This window comes from Pyrus communis, chromosome 11 (genome assembly GCF_963583255.1).
Source record: "Pyrus communis chromosome 11, drPyrComm1.1, whole genome shotgun sequence".
Taxonomy (NCBI): Eukaryota; Viridiplantae; Streptophyta; class Magnoliopsida; order Rosales; family Rosaceae; genus Pyrus; species Pyrus communis.
In genome coordinates this window covers 10,166,577-10,184,997 of record NC_084813.1, presented here as the reverse complement: position 1 = coordinate 10,184,997, position 18,421 = coordinate 10,166,577, and positions in this window count along the sequence as shown.

Here is an 18,421-nt window from a genome sequence, read left to right as displayed (position 1 = left end):
TAATACCCATATGGTGGTATTGTGCTTAATAGGAATGTAACATCTGACTTAGCGTATTGTGCCAAATACAGTAAGGTACATACTTCACTACGATATGGTACTTCTGGACCAAACATCAATTTATTATTTCCCTCACGAGGATGAATGATCTTTCTTAGTGTTTAAATACTGGTTAATCATTTGACTGTTTGAACTCATAATCTTCAATCCATATGATTATTTAATCCCACAAACATTTTGATGGAGACGAATCGTGTTAGTATATTATTCGATTTGCAGTTCGAGACAATATTTCTTTCAACACCTTATAATTTTTCTAGACTCTTCAGGAGTCTCAATCTAATATCAACCCTTGTAAAAGATTTAATATGTTGCAACAGTATCATAATGATAGTACCAACTAAGGCAATTTATACCATCCATTGGTATTGAGTACATAATTTATATTTTACCCTTCCAGGGTTTACTTTAAGCAATTTGAATCTTTCAAGGATTTTCTACACTTCATGACACATTCTCCCTTGGAATTTATATAGAGTAATTTGCTTTTATGTATACTTGAGGGATTTACTTATGGAGATATGCTTTGGGCATATATATAATTCTCCACTAAAATGAACAAATTTCACAGTGAGAAATCATGTTTCCAAAAGTGTATTGCAATTTTAGGTTTCAACTAAGAACCTTGCGTCTCACTGTATTACAAATACTCACATGTAACCTTCTGGGTTCAACATAGTTTGGTGGTTTGTACTGTAGGTTCATTTTTTCATGTTCTTACTAAATTGTAATGGAATTGCCTCTTTCCATTTTTGGCCTATAATTTTCGTTTTGTCAACGAACAAAAGAATATCGTTCAATATCAACACAACTCATTGATGAATTTAGTAGCTACTGTAAATCCAAAATTAACATTGGTTATCATCAATTTGCGATTCACAATTCTTATGTGCATGCGCATGCATATTTATAAACATTTCATTACTTTGGATATACTTGCCTCTTTAGGGGCTTTACATTGTCTCTTCTAGGAGAGTCTTCTCTTATCAGATGAATTGTTTGGAGAATTTAGATCATAACATCCTCTAGAGCGTTATAGAGTATGGATTTTTGTTTTTAATCTCCACTTTTGGGGAGTTGAATCATTGGAATCTATACATCTATCATCCTTCGATATGTTAAAATTTTCATGTCCATAGATTGTCCTTTTTGGACTTGAATCTATGTAACGAATATCATGCTTCAGGCATGCAATAGTTTAGTAGCGTCAGGTTCATGAATAGTCTTATTAAGACTTCAATTCATGCGGCATTTTTGTAACTTGTTAATGCATTTGGTAGTTTATTAGTAATCGTGAAGATTGTATTACCTTTTAAATATCATTGGTATGATATAAACTGGTGAGACAAAATAATATTTGTAATCATTGTTATCCTTTGGTCATAGACTCATGTAAAGTTTGCTAAGGCTATGAGTAGGATTCCCATAATAGAAATTTGGTCTTCCATTCACTTAGTCAACCAATCATTTTCTCCTTTTGAACTTTTATGGGTAAATTGTTGATCCTTTGGCTTCAACCTCCTGCATAATAGAATGATGTGCAACTTTTACCTTGAAATGATCCTTCAAAACATCAATTCTCAGTGGCTCATCCATACTTGGTAGCTTCAGTGTAAAGAGCCAACAGCATACCAACAATTGAAGATGACTACTTGAGAGCAATGCAAGGTACGAAATCAGGCAAGGGCTCCAAGCAATAAGTTCCCAATTAGAAGTTTGATTTCAGGTTTCGACTGATTGCTTGCAAAGGAAAAGGCAGGGAAAAAGCATGATATAAGATACTTTTGCTCTTGACCCTGATGATATGAAGTAAAAGCTCTTGAAGAAAAACAGTAGAAAGATATGATGCTAATGTAAACTTCTTGATCAAAAATATTTTCTTGCTGAGGAAATGAGTTGGCCTTTTTGAGGGACTTGGTTGAAGAGGTATTCTCATAAATGAGGAAAACTGAGTATTTTAAGAGGCTTGGTTGAAGATGCATTCTCGGCAAGGAATAATAGTTAGGCATTTTTAGAAGTCTGCCTTAGTATGGAAGACGGGTCGACATATATAGGGATTTCCCAATAACAGGTAGCAATGTTGTTGGGAGCATCTCTTTCATGCTTGTCGGCAACAGTGGTGTAGTTGGAACAGTAAAATTCACGTGTTTTAACTTTGTCAAAGATAATTTGACAGAGTTGTCATTGATATCCAAAAAACTAAGATTTACGTCTGAGAAGTGCTAATGACTTTATTCAGGTAAATCCAGCTTTTGAAATTCAGATAGAGGTGTCTCTTCGTTTGAACAAGTGATCGTGTTAGCCATCAATTGTATCCAAAAAGCACGCTCATAAAGTTTCCCGCCTGTGAAAATTGCTACTGTTGTATTTATGAGATTTCACTTCTCTGACCTCATTTTCTTTCATCATTTCTTAAAACAGCTTGCTCATCTGACCGTTGTTTTGATTTGAATGTTGTGGAAGATGCAGACATGCCTCTTCAAGACAATATCTGGCGCCCATCCTTTTTATCCTATAATGGTCCTCTTAAGGTTGGAGGCTTCGTGATGAAGAATGATATAGCTGCTTTAGAAGTAGCTAAAAACCTTGTCACTCCCAAAGATAAAAGAATACTTTCAAAAAGGTCTGACTAATTGGCTGTTCAAGACTCTTTGGCTCTTAGTCTTAACTATGTGAGTTCTGTATCCAACATGGGCCAACGTGTACTTACTCGAACTCGCCAAGTTGAATCATTAATGGTTGAGGAGGCAAGTCTTAGACAAGAGATTAGATGACTCAAGCATGAGAATAGAAAGTTGTACATACTTGCAAATAATTACCCTAAGAACATGAAAAGAAAGCTCGACCAGCTGCAGGAATCTGAAAGCCAAATTCAAAGTGACCATCAAAGGTTCATGGCTCTATTCCGAAGGCATCCATTGCCTGCACCCTCTGGAGCTCTACCAAGTACTGAGGCTTCAAATGATCAGCCTTCGGTTCTAGAGTTTTGCCAAGTACTGAGGCTTCACATGATCAATCTCCAATGCCTCCCTCTTCTGGGGTTCTGCCAAGTATTGAGAATTCACATGATCAACCATTGTGAAAGCTCTTTTTTTTTTTTTTTTTTTTTTTTTTTAATTGTTGTACTTGTAATTCATGTGTATGCACGCGTCTATATAGAAAAGTTCTCTTTCTTTGGGTTTTATATATGTCTGAAACTTCTGGTTCAGTTTGTTAAATATAGGAAACTATGGAAACTTCTTGTTCCATTAATATGAATCAATAAAGAAACGATGGAAATTTCTGGTTCCATGAATATGATTCAATGAGCTTCTAAGCAAAGATGTTTTCTAATATCATATGCTTCCACATGAATTCTCGGTCATTATGAATTTATGAAAGTATCTTTAACATTAGATATCGATGGTAACAAAATAAAGTTTTGCTAAGTTCACCATTTTCTTATTCCTCAAAATGACAAAATTCAGGTATAATGGAACTTGCAATAATTAATTCATACCATATATAACACATGTCTACACAAAATGTTAGAACTTCAAGTTCTTAACTTTTGTGATCAAAACATTATTCATATGTACTCGAAATTTATTTTCGATATCGACATCATTAGAACCTTTAGGTTCATATTTTTGGAATTCATGCTCATACTTAATATGTACATGGATTAAGGAATTTATAGTCCTCATTTACATGAATCAATGACCTTTTAGTCCTTATTTAATAGTCTGTGGACTGAGGCACTTATAGTTGTCATTTTAATTTAGTTGAGGAACCGTTGTTCTTTCAATTGATTCAAAACTTCAGGTTTTAATTTTAATCAAGGAACTTCGGGTTCAATCTTTTTATATGATGATGATCAAAGAACTTCAGGTTCGATCTTTTTATATGATGATGATTAAGAAACTTATGGTTCTAATTTGATCAAGGAACTTCGGGTCCTATATATATTCATCGTAGCGAAATGTGGTACAATAAGTAAATTAAAGCAGAGGGTGGCAATTTCAGTGACTATAAATAAATTGCTTTAAATAAATAATGATTGTGACAAGGGCTTTAACTATGCACCATTCACATAAATATCAAAATTTAAAGATAATAATTGTTATTATAAGAAGGGCGACAATGTCGCGTCATCCACATGTATATTAATGCATGATGGACTATTATACCCCACTAATCACATTAATAACAAGATTAATTATGATAAGGAAAATGTAAATATTAACTTACTATACTTCCCTTTTTCTTTCTAACTATGGGCATGTATCAATGACAGTGTCTGAGAATTATAGGAAGATCAAACTGTTGGATCTGACCCAAAATTAGTATGATATGGATAAGAGGATAACGAACAACTTTCATGAAGAAACCATTTAGATCTAAGCTACGAAAAATGGGGTTTTGGCACTCATAAGATGGTTATTCAGTTTTCTGCGGAATTGAAAACTAGGCTGGTATTTCAAACATCTGCAGCGATGGCACCATTGGATTTTTTTTGAAATTTCAATCCGAGGTCAGGAAACGAGTAAGATTTTCTTCCCTCCTATTCTCATCCCCTTCCCTCCCCTCCTCTCACACTTTGTTTTTTGTCACTTTGTTTTTTGTCTTTTTGTCCCTATAAAAATTAATATAAGATGTTTACGTGACAAATCGTAACCGTTCAAGTAGGAGGGGAAGGAAGGGGTGAGAGATTAGGACGGGAGAGAATCATCCACCATCAGAAAGTTGGAGTTCAGAGGTTATTTACATGGCTGTCAGATTTTTTGCCAATAATAATAAATATTTATATAATCAGACGTATATTTTCTTTAAGAAAATTAGTCATACAAAAGTATGAAGATAAAGTAAAAGGATTTTCTTATCTGTGAGATTCCAGCCAACATAGGTGAAAGGTAAGTAGTGCTTCACCGGATTTATGGTGTTGTGCTTTCATCCGACACTAGAGCTTCTCGTGCTGATAACGTGTTGTGAAATTGAGGACATGTATGCAGTGGAATATAAAGTAAATAAGACAATATTTACGAGGTTAGGAAAGTGTGTCTACATCATTGGGGCAGCAATAATACTTTCTTTTATTATCTGAAATAATACGAGAACAAAATAAATCTCACTATTTTCTCTTTTCTTTCTAACCTGGCTCACTGGTGTTTTCTCCTACATATATCTTCTTTCTTTTCTCTCTTTCTTTGCTCATTATGTTTTTTCTCTATTTTTGTGTTGTGTTCTTCAATGATGCAAATACCTCTTTATATAGAGGTTTCATTCTTCCTTGGTCATATTTGGTTGGCCATATTTTTCAATCTAACAATGTTACCAAGACATTTTCTCTAACAACATTGTAAAGCTACAGTCTTATTTGGTTGCCTATTACTATGGCATTCACACCTCCATTTACATCAGTAGGATAAAAATGAAAAAAAAAAGTAGAAAGAAAAAAAAAAAGAATTTGAACAAAATGAGAAAAATGTTGTAAAAGCAGTGTGAATGCCCTCGATAAAAACAGTACCCACTTAAAGACTTTGGACATCAAGTCATGGTTGGTAGGTTCATCACCTAGTTTTTGTATTTAATATTATTGAGTAACGAAAAGGTGAGGTGGAATGAAGAAAAGATGGTTGGTCATCTGCCTATAAAAACCAAGCGAAGAAGAAGTAGCAAAAGTAGCAGAAGAAAGATACGGAAGAAAGAAAGGAAATAGAGGAGAGAAAAGAAAGGCTAGAGAGATAGAGAGAAAAATAGTGAGAGTTATTTGTGTACTCCTATTATTTCATATAATGAGATAAGGTACTACTGTTGCCCCAAGGACATAGACGCACTTGTCGAACCTCGTAAATAGTGTATCTTATTTACTTTATACTACACACATATCTTCAATTTCACAACAACAACAAAATACTAAAATATGAAAAACACCCACTCATCTCTTGCATGACTATGATCGGCTCCCTGTCCATCTCTATTTCCCCATCCAAGCACCACTTCCTTCTCCATCTAACCCCGCTAACATCCCCTCTTTAACAATAAATGAATCAATTGCTCTTTCTTGGCATTGTCTTCCATCTCTGTCTCAGGCAATGATTTCATGGCACCACATGCTCTCTCCATCGTTATTGATTACAATGGTCCATTGTTGGGGCAAGGTAGGTTGATTCTAAAGAACACCTTCCATGATTATCATTCTATTTCCTTCCTTGAGAACCAGTAGATGGGACAGGGAAGATGGGGTTATGAGAATTTGAGATATTATTTTCCTTCAGTTCTAAAAAATAAATAAAAATAAAATTTATTTATCCATGTGGCAATATATAATTGGTTGAGACAACAAATTGGATTGAAAGACATTTTTGTCCCTACATCTTTACGGAGATGTAACAGAATAATGATGAAGGCTATGATTACCAACTTTTTCACCACAAGGGTTCGTTCAAAATTAAGGTCTAACCATAGGAACCACAAAAAAAATTTGGCAAAAAATAATTCTTCAAATTTTATATTCAGCAAAGTCAAATAACTAGAGATCTAGTCAAGTTCCAGATTACTAGGTAGTTCAACTTAAATCTATGCAATTGGCAATTGAGAATAAATAGTATTTGTTATGAATTTACTTCTAGCAAATGGTTGATTGTGTAAATCATTGTATTTAGGATACTAGAAGATTTTTTTCCTTTTAAGATTGTATTACTTCCAAAGCAAGTAATCCTCCTTTGTTTATTATAAATGAAGGCACAAGGATTGGGGAATAACACATAGAATTTCTCAATCCTTTTCTCCATCCCTCATTCTCTCTGTGGTGTGCACCTTTTCCCTTCATTCTCTAAAATAGGTCATAACACGTTATCAGCACGCTCTTGGCACTACACTACAAAGAATTTGTTCATCTTCAAACAGGAGAGTATTACGTTTCAATTATTCTTATTTGATTAACTTTTGATTTTATTAAATTCGTATACTTTTATTGATTTAATTTTTTTTTTTTTTTATGTTGAAATGAGATACAACATGCCTTGAAGATAGAGATACGAAATCCGGAGGAAGAACTCCTTCAAAACCGTTCACAATATTCATCACACAATCCAAGTTATTCTAAAACAGCGGGTTTTATCTCGATATTTTTTCAGCCCTAATTGCATGAACCTTTACCATAATACATGACTCAACTTTACGTTTTACGAATTATAGATTCTACATAAATTGTGCATGCATATTCATAATATTATTATATTATGTGAATTGAATATGTATGAATAAGCAAGGAAAAGAAAGAAAAAAAGGGATTTTGAAACCCTAGCTTGCACTCGCGCCAAGCCAAGCCGCTGCCTAAATTGCAAAACGACACGTCATTTTGATGTTGTCTCCCCTCCCTCTCCGACGGATCATGGGTGTCCACACTATTACAACTATCCTCTTAGATCCCCCGTCATCTTTGACCCTCTGAATTGCATATCCTGTCGTCTTGTCTTTCGAGACTCCACGACAATGGCCTCGATCTACGACCATCGTAGAGTGCCGTCAATAGCTTTTCTCCGGCTACCTACAACTCTGTCAGTTTTTCCGAGGGGTGGCACATGAACAACCTCGCTGGATTGTACAGACCGATCCACAGTCAACCCACTAAAATTAGGCCTAATTTAGTTTTTGGTTCTCCAGCCCAGTAAGGGCTATGCTATAGGCTTTTGAGATGGGCTCTAACCTGCAACTAGCCCAATGACACCACACATCTCCTGCAGAGAGTTGGGTACTTATTAAGCCAAAACTTAAGCTATTTAGTACCATGGTTTAGTGGTATTCCTCTTCACTTGTAACTAACTGATCTTAGGTTCGATTCTCTTTAAAGGCTAATTTGAACCACATTATTATTAGCCCGTTGTGAGAGTTAGCTCATCTCATACCCCTTAGTGTAGACCATATTATTCGTTCGAACAAAAACAAAAAACTTAATACTATATGTACAATTTTGTATATGTTGCAGTCATATTTAGAATAGGAATGTGATTGTGTAAATCCTAGGGAATCTGGGAAAGTATTATATATTCCTATTAGGATTCGATTACCTATTAAATGTTGTAATCCTAAAGGGAAAGGTTTTACCCTTTCTACTACTATAAATAAAGGCACAATGGGGTGAATCAAACATACTCACAATTAAATCAATCTCTCTTCTCTCTCAATATTGCCGAACCCTTTTCTCTTTCTCTCTCTAAACCCTAGATTGTTCAATCAAATAGGCCTACAACACGTTATCAGCACGCTCTTGCCAGAAGCTGAGGAATTGACGCATCGTAAGAGGAGGCTATCATCCACCACATTCAAAGGCTTATTCATTTTCTGCTAATCAGGTACACTTAAAATAAAGGAAGTCATTTGAAACATCCACGAAGCATGAAAACATTCCCCATAATGCATGAACCCCCCTATGTTTACATTTTCCTTCCGATATATATATTGTATATGTTCATATATTTTTCAATATATATATATATATATATATTTGTTTCATGCATCGCATAATTAAATTGTTATGTGGAATTTGTGAGTCAAATTATATAAAATAAATTAGAAACATATTTAGGGTTTCCTAAACCCTAAGGGTTTTTTTTTGTTTGAAAACAAAGGGGGAAATTGGACATTGAATGGCACCACCCCTGTAGCACAACATATGTAGCAGCCCTCTAGGCTTTGCTGCACCTACTTGGACCCCCAGGCCTTCGGCCTGATTGATTAGAATGGGCCTACAGCCCTAGTTCTATCACTGAGGAGACCCACAACATTCATGGATCCAGACCAAACCAATGGCAAGCCTTGCTTGCTGGGTCCTTGTCCCGCACACATCCAGGCCCGCATACCTACTCTCTCTGGTGCCAGCCCACTTGATTGGGCCTTGTTTCATTGTGGCTTGCAGCAAAGGAAGCCAGCCTATGCGGCTGGGCTCCCATTCGAACTCACACGCTAGCCCATGGGGCTGGGTTTTGTTCCCCTGTGCATCGCCCACAAGGCTAGCACCTACTGGGCCTTGTCCCGTGCACCCATTTCAGCCCAAACTGAAACCCAGCTGCGGATGGGGCTTCTCCCTCACCTATGTGGCCTGCAGCCCACCCCCGAAATCTTTTGGGGCTTGCCTTATACTTAAGGCACCCAAACCCGTCCCACTTAACCCACGGCACCAAACCCAATATTATTTTAGGGCTATATCTTCTATCCAATAATATTAATTTAATATTATTTTGCTTCTGCAATCAACTCAGTATGGCCCAATTTATTGAATTAATTACAGGTGACCTGCAGTCCATTAATCTGATAATGAATCCAAAATTATTGACCTGAAGATCACTTTTGGACATTAACGATTCAATAATTTATTTTTATACTTTGAACCGTCACATACTTTCGTAGTAACGAAGCTCTCACATTTTAGTTCCCGAAGAAACTCAAATCTACTATACTTCAATCAGCATATTGCATTCTGTGTTTCTTATACATGAACCTCTCATTATAAACTAATTGTTTATAAAAACTAAATTGAACCTGTAGTTTCAAATTTAGTGCCTTTGAAACCTGAAGTTTTCATTCAAAACATACCACATGCAACCCGTAGTTTTCATGCATAAATTAAACCACTACATGTCTATAGAACCTGTATGTTATACGATATATGTCTATGGCTTACCATATGACTAATCACGTTTTCTCCCTCCATTTTAGGGACATGTCGAACTTGAACAAGCTCGATTTCTCCACTCTAGAAGTATCTGGAAGAAACTATCTAAATTGGGTTCAAGACGTGAAGCTCCATCTCACTGCAAAGGGCTTTAGAGCCACTATCGAGGCACCTATCGCCGACAAACTTGTTGACGAAGCTCAGAAGGCTACTGCAATGATCTTCATTCAAAGACACATCAATGATGCATTGCAGACTGAGTATCTCGCTGAGGAAGACCCACGCACCCTTTGGCTTGCTCTGGCCAATCGTTTCGATCACCAAAAAGACATATACTTGCCTGAAGCAAGATACGACTAGCAGCATCTTCGCTTCCAAGACTTTAAGTCCGTGAATGAATACAACTCTAAAGTTTGTAGAATCTATTCTTTGTTGAAATTCTACAAAGTGGAACTAATTGAATTAGATCTCCTGGAGAAGACCTATTCAAACTTCCATGCCATCAATATTGTCTTGCAGCAACAATATCAGGCGTAGAAATTCACCAAGTTCTCGGATTTGATCTCTGTTTTACTTCTCGCTAAAAAGCAGAACTAGCTTTTGATGAAGAATCATCAAGCTCGACCTACTGACTCGAACGCCACGCCTGAAGCGCATGCGACCAATTATAGCATCCATAGACGACGAAAGAACCGTCGTGGCCTTGTCAATGAGCTGCAAGCCCAACCATGGGCCCAAGGTTAACAGAGTGCCGCACCTAAGGGAAAAAATATGACCAGCATCGTCCATCACTTGCCCTTAAGGCCCCAAACTTCAAGAACAAGGGTAAAGCTCCTGTTGAGGCTGTGTTAACTGAACTGGACATATGTTATCGTTGTAGATCTAAAGATCATTGGTCATGCGTGTGCCGAGCTTCCCCTGAGGCCATTGCCAAGTATCATTCCCGTCGTGAGTCTAACTTTGCACATGTGGATCATCCGGAAAATGCAACTACATCAATGGAGATATCGGACTTTCAAGAGGCATCAACGCTTATGAATGAATAAATTATACATATTTTTAGGGTGTTTTACTCTTAGTGGCTGAACCCACTAGGAGTGGCCGAACCCACTAGGAGTGGCCAACCCTACCCCCCTCTTTTGTTAGGTTTATGGTTTAATTTGAACAATTTTTCTATGTATTTGGAATAGTTTGTTTGGTTTTGGTTTGTTTTGAATTATGGATTGTTATTTGAATGGATATTATTCTCTCGAATTGCTTAATTGAATGAATGGACTTATATTTTTGCATGTGACCAATTCAATCAATTTATTTCTAGGCATGTCTAGTGTGGAAGTTAGTTGTCTAGTAGATAGTGCAACCACGCACACCATCTTGCATGAACGACACTATTTTACTAACTTAATACCCAAGAAAGCTCCTTTGACAACTCTCTTAGGCCTATCCAACCTGATTGAAGGATATGGAAAAGCATGTATCATGTTGTCTAATGGTACAATCTTGACCATTAAGGAGGCAATCTATTCTCCACGTTCCGACAGACCGTTACTGAGTTGTAGAGATATTCGAGATAATAAATATCATCTTGAAACCACTGAAAATCATGGTTCTGAATTTCTTTGTAACATTTCATACGAATATGGCCAGAAGCATATTCACGAGAAGTTGGAACGTCTGTCGAGATGGTTGTACATCACAACCATTTGCAACATAGAAGCCCATAATGTGGCCGGCCCCATGCATAAGTTCCTGGACACTTTGTTGCTTTGGCATGATCGTTTTGGACATCCTGGACATGACATGATGCGCCGTATCCTTAAATCTTCTGACGGGCATAAGTTACATCCCAATGTTGGATTTCCGTCATGCAAAGCGTGTTCTTTAGGGAAGTTGAATATTCAACCCTCCCTTACAAAGATTATTCACGACCCTCCTAAATTTCTTCAGAGGATTCAAGAGGACATTTATGGACCTATCCAACCAACCTGCGGACCATTTAAATATTTTATGGTGTTGGTTGAGGGTCATATGTTTGCTTATTGTCCACACGCAACGCCGCGTTTGCTAAACTCCTAGCTCAAATCATTAAGCTAAGGGCTCACGACCCTGATTATCCGATTAAGTCAATTCGACTAGATAACGCTGGAGAGTTTACATCACAGACTTTTGACGATTATTGCATGTCAGTAGGGATTGATGTGGAACATCCTGTGCTCTATGTTCACACCCAAAATGGCCTGGCAAAAGCTTTCATAAAGCGCCTTCAATTGATAGCTCGAACTTTGGTTATGTGAACCAAACTGCCGATATCTGCCTGGGGCTATGCAATATTGCACGCAACTATGTTGGTCCGCCTGAGGCCCACCGCTACCTAACCACATTCACCGTTACAGTTGGTCACTAGATACGAGCCTGACGTCTCTCATTTACGGATGGTTGGGTGCGCCATTTATGTGTTAATAGCGCCGCCACTACATACCAAAATGGGTCCTCAAAGAAAAATGGGAATCTATGTCGGTCATGATTCACTATCAATTGTTCAATACTTAGAACCCTTGACAGGAGATCTCTTTACCACACATTTTGTAGATTGTCACTTTGATGAGACAGTCTTCCCGTCATTAGGGGGAGATAAAGATGTTAACGTTCCCGTAGAACGCCGCGAATTGTCGTGGTGTACTCCCACTATGTCTCATTTAGATCCCTGCGCTACCCAATCTGAAATTGAGGTACGACGAATTATAGATCTTCAAAGCATTGCTCAAAGCATGCCGGATGCTTTTAATGATCTAGCAAAGGTGACAAGATCACATATACTCGCTGCAAACACTTGCAAGGATAAATGTACCCCACGTACATCAACTGCCCGTGTGGGAAGGCCGTACCCTCCACACAGCAAGGTATATTGGCAACTAGCCAATCATCTGCTCCGACCCTAAAGCGTGGCAGACTCCCTGGTTCAAAGGATTCACAACCCCAGAAAAGGAAAATGGCACCAACTAGTGACCCTAGTTTGAATTCGACCATCGCTCGCTCATCCGTTCCAATGCATGAGGTTATTCTAGATTACGATGATGCTTTAGACGAAACATGCCAACCTCCTGAGAATCGCGAGATTTCGGTCCACTACACAGTATTGGATGAGGTTTGGAATAGGAATGAAATGAGATGATCGTCGACGATGCATTCGCGTACTCAGTAGCTACTGACATCATGCTTAGCGATGACATTGAACCACGTTTCATCGATGAATGCCGACGTAGAACCGATTGGTCAAACTAGAAACAAGCAATCCAGGTTGAACTCAATTCGCTCGCGAAACGTAAAGTGTTTGGACATACCGTTCCTACACCACCACGCGTGAAGCCTGTTGGCTACAAGTGGGTTTTCGTGAGGAAGCATAATGAGAAGAATGAAATAGTGCGATACAAAGCACGCCTTGAAGCGCAAGGCTTCTGAGGAGACGTATTCCCCCGTAATGGACGTTATAACGTTCCGCTACCTAATCAGTTTGGTAGTTTCTGAAAAACTGAATATGCAACTTATGGACGTGGTAACCGCATATCTCTATGGGGATCTAAATACAGAAATCTATATGAAAGTTCCAAAAGGACTTCCATCGACTGGTTCAAATAGTTCTAGACCACGGAACACTCTATTGAGGAAGTCACTCTACGGATTGAAACAATCCGGGCGGATGTGGTATAACCGTCTGATTGAATATTTGACAAATCAGGGTTATGTGAATAGCGAACTATGCCCATGCGTGTTGATAAAGAAGTCATATTTCGGATTTGCAATTGTTGCAGTTTATGTCGATGACATGAACCTCATTGGGACTTCCGCAGAGCTTGAGGAAATTGCTGCACACCTGAAATCGGAATTTGAGATGAAGAATTTTGGGAAAACTTGATACTGTCTCGGCTTGGAGATCGAGCATTATTCGGATGGAATCCTAGTACATCAATCGAACTACACCCAAAAGGTGTTGCGTCGTTTTAATGAGGATAATGCAAAGCCTTCAAGTACACCCATGGTCGTTTGAACTCTAGATGCTAAATGAGATCCCTTCCGTCCAAAGGAGGATGGGGAAGAGATTTTGGAACCCAAAGTTCCTTACCTAAGTGCAATTGGGGCTTTATTATACTTGGTTCAGTGCACTAGACCCAACATCTCATTCGCTATGAATCTATTGGCTAGATACAGCAATGCGCCTGCACGTAGACACTGGAGTGGTGTTAAAGACATTTTCCACTACCTCAAAGGTACTACGGATTTGGGATTGTTCTATACCCGCTAATCTCCGAGTGTTGCCGCCCCCTATAGCTCTTAGATTGATTCTCGCCTTGTTGGTTATGCAGATGCTGGATATCTGTCTGACCCATATAGAGCATGTTCTCAAACGGGCTATGTCTTTACCATTGGAGACACCACTATATCTTGGAGGTCTACCAAGAAAACGCTAGTTGCGATTTCGTCTAACCATGCTGAGATTCTCGCCCTGCATGAAGCATCGCGTGAGTGTTTTTGGCTGAGAGAAGTTATGGGACATATTCGAAACACTAGTGGTCTTACATCAGTCGTTGACCTTCTTACCACAATCTTTGAAGACAATGCAGCATGTATCAAGTAATTAAAAAAGGGATACATCAAGGGAGACAACACCAAACACATAGCGTTGAAGTTCTTTTACTCACACCAGCAGCAGTAGCATCAAAACATTGAAGTCAAGCAAATCCATTCCCAAGACAACTTGGCTGATCTCTTTACCAAGTCATTGCCCAAGTCTACATTTCAGAAGCTCGTCCAAGGAATCGGTATGCATAAATTATCTGAATTGAATCGTTTGTAATTCTCTTATTTAGAAGTTATGTCTAACTCAGGGGGAGTATCTTCAAGCATACTCACATGATCTTAAGGTACTATTTTTCCCTACGATTATGAGCATTTTTCCCACTGGGTTTTTGCTACCTAACTAGGTTTTAACGAGGCACCCATCCCGGGATGATCATACTCCGTTGAGTTCACTACCTTCGTCCAGTTTGACGAGTGTTTTAGACATTATGCATATTTTCTTACTTTTCTCCTTAGTCTATGGGTTTTCCCCATTCCTTGGGCTTTACCATAGCAAGGTTTTTATGAGTTTTTACAAATGCATACTTCAAAGTAAATTTGAGACTCGCGATCACCCATTGTGCCGATGACTTCATCAACTATTCGACCTTATCTGTTGAAGATCTGATGCGATATCAATGGTTTGTTGAGTATTTACATACTCAAGGGCAAGTGTTGCAGTCATATTTAGAATAGGAATGTGATTGTGTAAATCCTAGGGAATCTGAGAAAGTATTATATATTCCTATTAGGATTAGATTACCTATTAAATGTTGTAATCCTAAAAGGAAATGTTTTACCCTTTCTACTACTACAAATCTGGATTTTTTAAATTTTCATGCTCTAAATTGGAATTGCCTCCAAATCTCTACTCCCGCTCCCGTATCCGTACTTCGTAGGTGGAAGTATTACATACAGGATGAGGTCATGTAGGCTTAGCGTAATTGAGTTCTTTTCTCTTGGTCAACTCTTGCAGCCCTGAATTGTTGACAAGTCAAAGTTCAAAGTCATAAGAAGCTGCTCCATCCCCCTCAATCTCTCTAAGTCTCTACCATCCTGAAACAACAAAGTCAACCAACGGTGCAGCAAATAAAAATGACATAAAGAAAATTAAATGATGTAAAAAGAAGCAACATTTTGCCACATTTGAGCACAATCTGTTCTTTAAGAGTGCATTGAGGACCCAACTGAGTTTTACTGCTTCCTTCTTCATCTTCTTCGTTTCCCTCTTCACATACTTCAGGAGCCATGAACTCTGGTGTCCCACTCCAATAAAATTGAATTGAAATCTAAACACATATTAACCTTCTAAGTAAATAGTTTTCCCTTATTTCAATCAACTTGACAGACCAACAAAATTTGCGTAGGGGCACTCATATTAGATTCAAGTATGATAATTTATGAAGCAATTATTATAGTAACGCAGTGAGCGAGGTGAACATTTCAGTGACAAAATCATAAAAATTTTATAAAAAAACCTCACAAAATACATACTGCTTAAGTCCCAAAGGCGAACATGTCAGTGACAAAATTGATGTTTCTGTTGGCAGTATCAACCGAGGAAGGGTAGAACTTCATGATGTTTCTGTGATTCGACGTGTTGAGGAGGTGGATTTAGTAGAGCCTCTCAAGATCTTCAGGGCACTGCAGGAGATCATAGAGCTTGACCTAGTTTAATTAAAGCAACTTCAATCCCTTCATACTCATCAAATGCTCCGTAATTTCAAAAACTATAAAAGAAACCCAGAAAAACCATTGAAAAAATCTACCAAATACCCAAAAATAGATTCAAATTTTGAGAAATCTGAAATTGGTTCTGATGATTTTTGAAGAAAGTAAAGAGCTTGGAGTCTGTACTTCAACAAAAAATAGACGAAGATAGAGTTGTCGATAAACAATGAAATGTTCATAATAATAATAATAATTAAAGAGCTAAGTAATTTCCGATTTACATGAATTTTTGCAAGTATGATCTAGTAGTGATATCTTAAAAATTTGAACGGTTCAAATCATAAGATTACATAGTGAAGCAAGGTCAAACGAGTGATTAGAACATCATTAAGATATTAACTGATTAGTGCTTCAACATTGCTGAACATTTTCAATATCTAATTGTGACACAGTGTTGCAAAAAACACATGAAATGTTCATGACAATAATCAAATGACTACATTACTTCCGATTTTGTAGAAATATGACTCCTTGAATTAATTATGTACAAAGTTTACAATATATAGAGTTTAGAGAAAACCCCTATGTGGTAGGAATTAATTACAAGTGATATCACATTCCCTTAAACGGATAAGAATCTGGACTAATTTATCCTATTTTGATAGATTTGGATGGTAATGGTGACCTTTGAATGAAGATCTAAAACATTAATGGTTTTGGTCATGATAAAATATTGTGAAGTGAGCCCAAACACTAATTAGTGCTATATTGAGTTGGTAACTGATTAATGATTAAACATTCTAGTCTCTCCAGAGATTCTAAGTCCTAGGGTTTGGCTAATCAAAATGCTAACACTAGCAATCAACCAATTTTATGGTTTAGCATCAGCAGGGAAACCAACTTCATAAGTTTAGGGAGAATTCCATTGAAGTGATAAGCACTCCACGACTTGATAGTGAGTGATAATATGTTGAAAATGTTTTTGCCAAACAACACTAATGCATGTTCATATGTTTTAACAGGTGCTCAAATTCAAACCGTAATTTACTACCCTGTCAGTATTCATATATTTTATAGCTTAGACAATTTACGGATCATCTGCAAATCTTATGTTTGATAATCCACGAATAATATCCTAGAATTAATTAATTAATGGGGTATACTGTATTGAAATTCTAGAACGTCAACATACAAGCGCTGCATCAAAGTCTAATTCCATAAACTGAGAAGAAAAATCAACCATCCTATTCAAACAACGCGCTCCAACCTACATATACACCTCATCCCAACAAGTTTGTTATTGTTTTCTAATAACATAGAACTAATGGCAGGTGGCTCTATGAGGTCTTCTTTGGTGACCCTCTTCATCTTTGCCGTCGTACTCTCTCCGATTTCAACCCCAGAGGCAGCTCGATTCGTTTTTCTAGGTAATTCACATCACCTATATTATTTCATATCTCTGCACCTGTTTGTATTTACGAAAATGGAGATTCGAACTTAGATAACCAAAATAAGCACATCTGCATATGTGTATGAAATGTTGATTCTGTATTTGGTTTGCTTTTCAGATACAACTCCTATATGTCCAGCTTGTGTATGCTGCGCACCTGCACCACAAGGCTCTTGTTGCGATTGTTGTGCTACACCAATTGAAACTCAGTCCCAGGAAGGGTCACCATGATACAGCACATATGTATACATATATATACCTGGCTTCATGTCACGGTGAAGGAAAAATAATGATCATTTGTATATAGAAAGCTGAACACGGGCTTCCTCTTCTTGGAAACCATGTCCCATCTTGAATAAAACTATATGTTATAACAGATCATGATCCAGTATTTGAAATTTTATTGCGGACCAGTAAAGGTTTGGTGACATGTATATCCCTTTACAAACTTATTTGCTTATCTAAGATTGCAAACCAAACACGGGAAGTAAATATGAGAAGAAACAAAACAGAACTTACACACAAAAAAATAAGGGGAATGACATAAATGGGCCATTTTTTTGTTATTGGGACCAAAATAGTTATTTTGTCCTTATCGCTAAAACTCAAGGTTTTCAAGTCCTTTTCATTAGTTTTTCTTTAAAGATAAGGATTAATTACCCAAATCCTATCTTTAATACATTCTCAACTGAAGATTGACTCCAATCAAGTAATCCCTATTTAATTCAATTAGGGATAATTACTCCATCATCTCAATATATTATTTCCTATTTAATATCTTGAGAATATTTCTCCATAAATCTTGGCTAATAGGATGCCACCATGCGTAGGGCAAAACCCTAACACTGTGGTCGGTCCTCTCCCCTATATATGCCTCATATTCTACCAAATTCATGAAGTTTTTGCTACCCTAAAAAAGCCCTAAACACTTTACTCTCCTCAGAGAAATTGACTTAGGCATCGGAGATTCA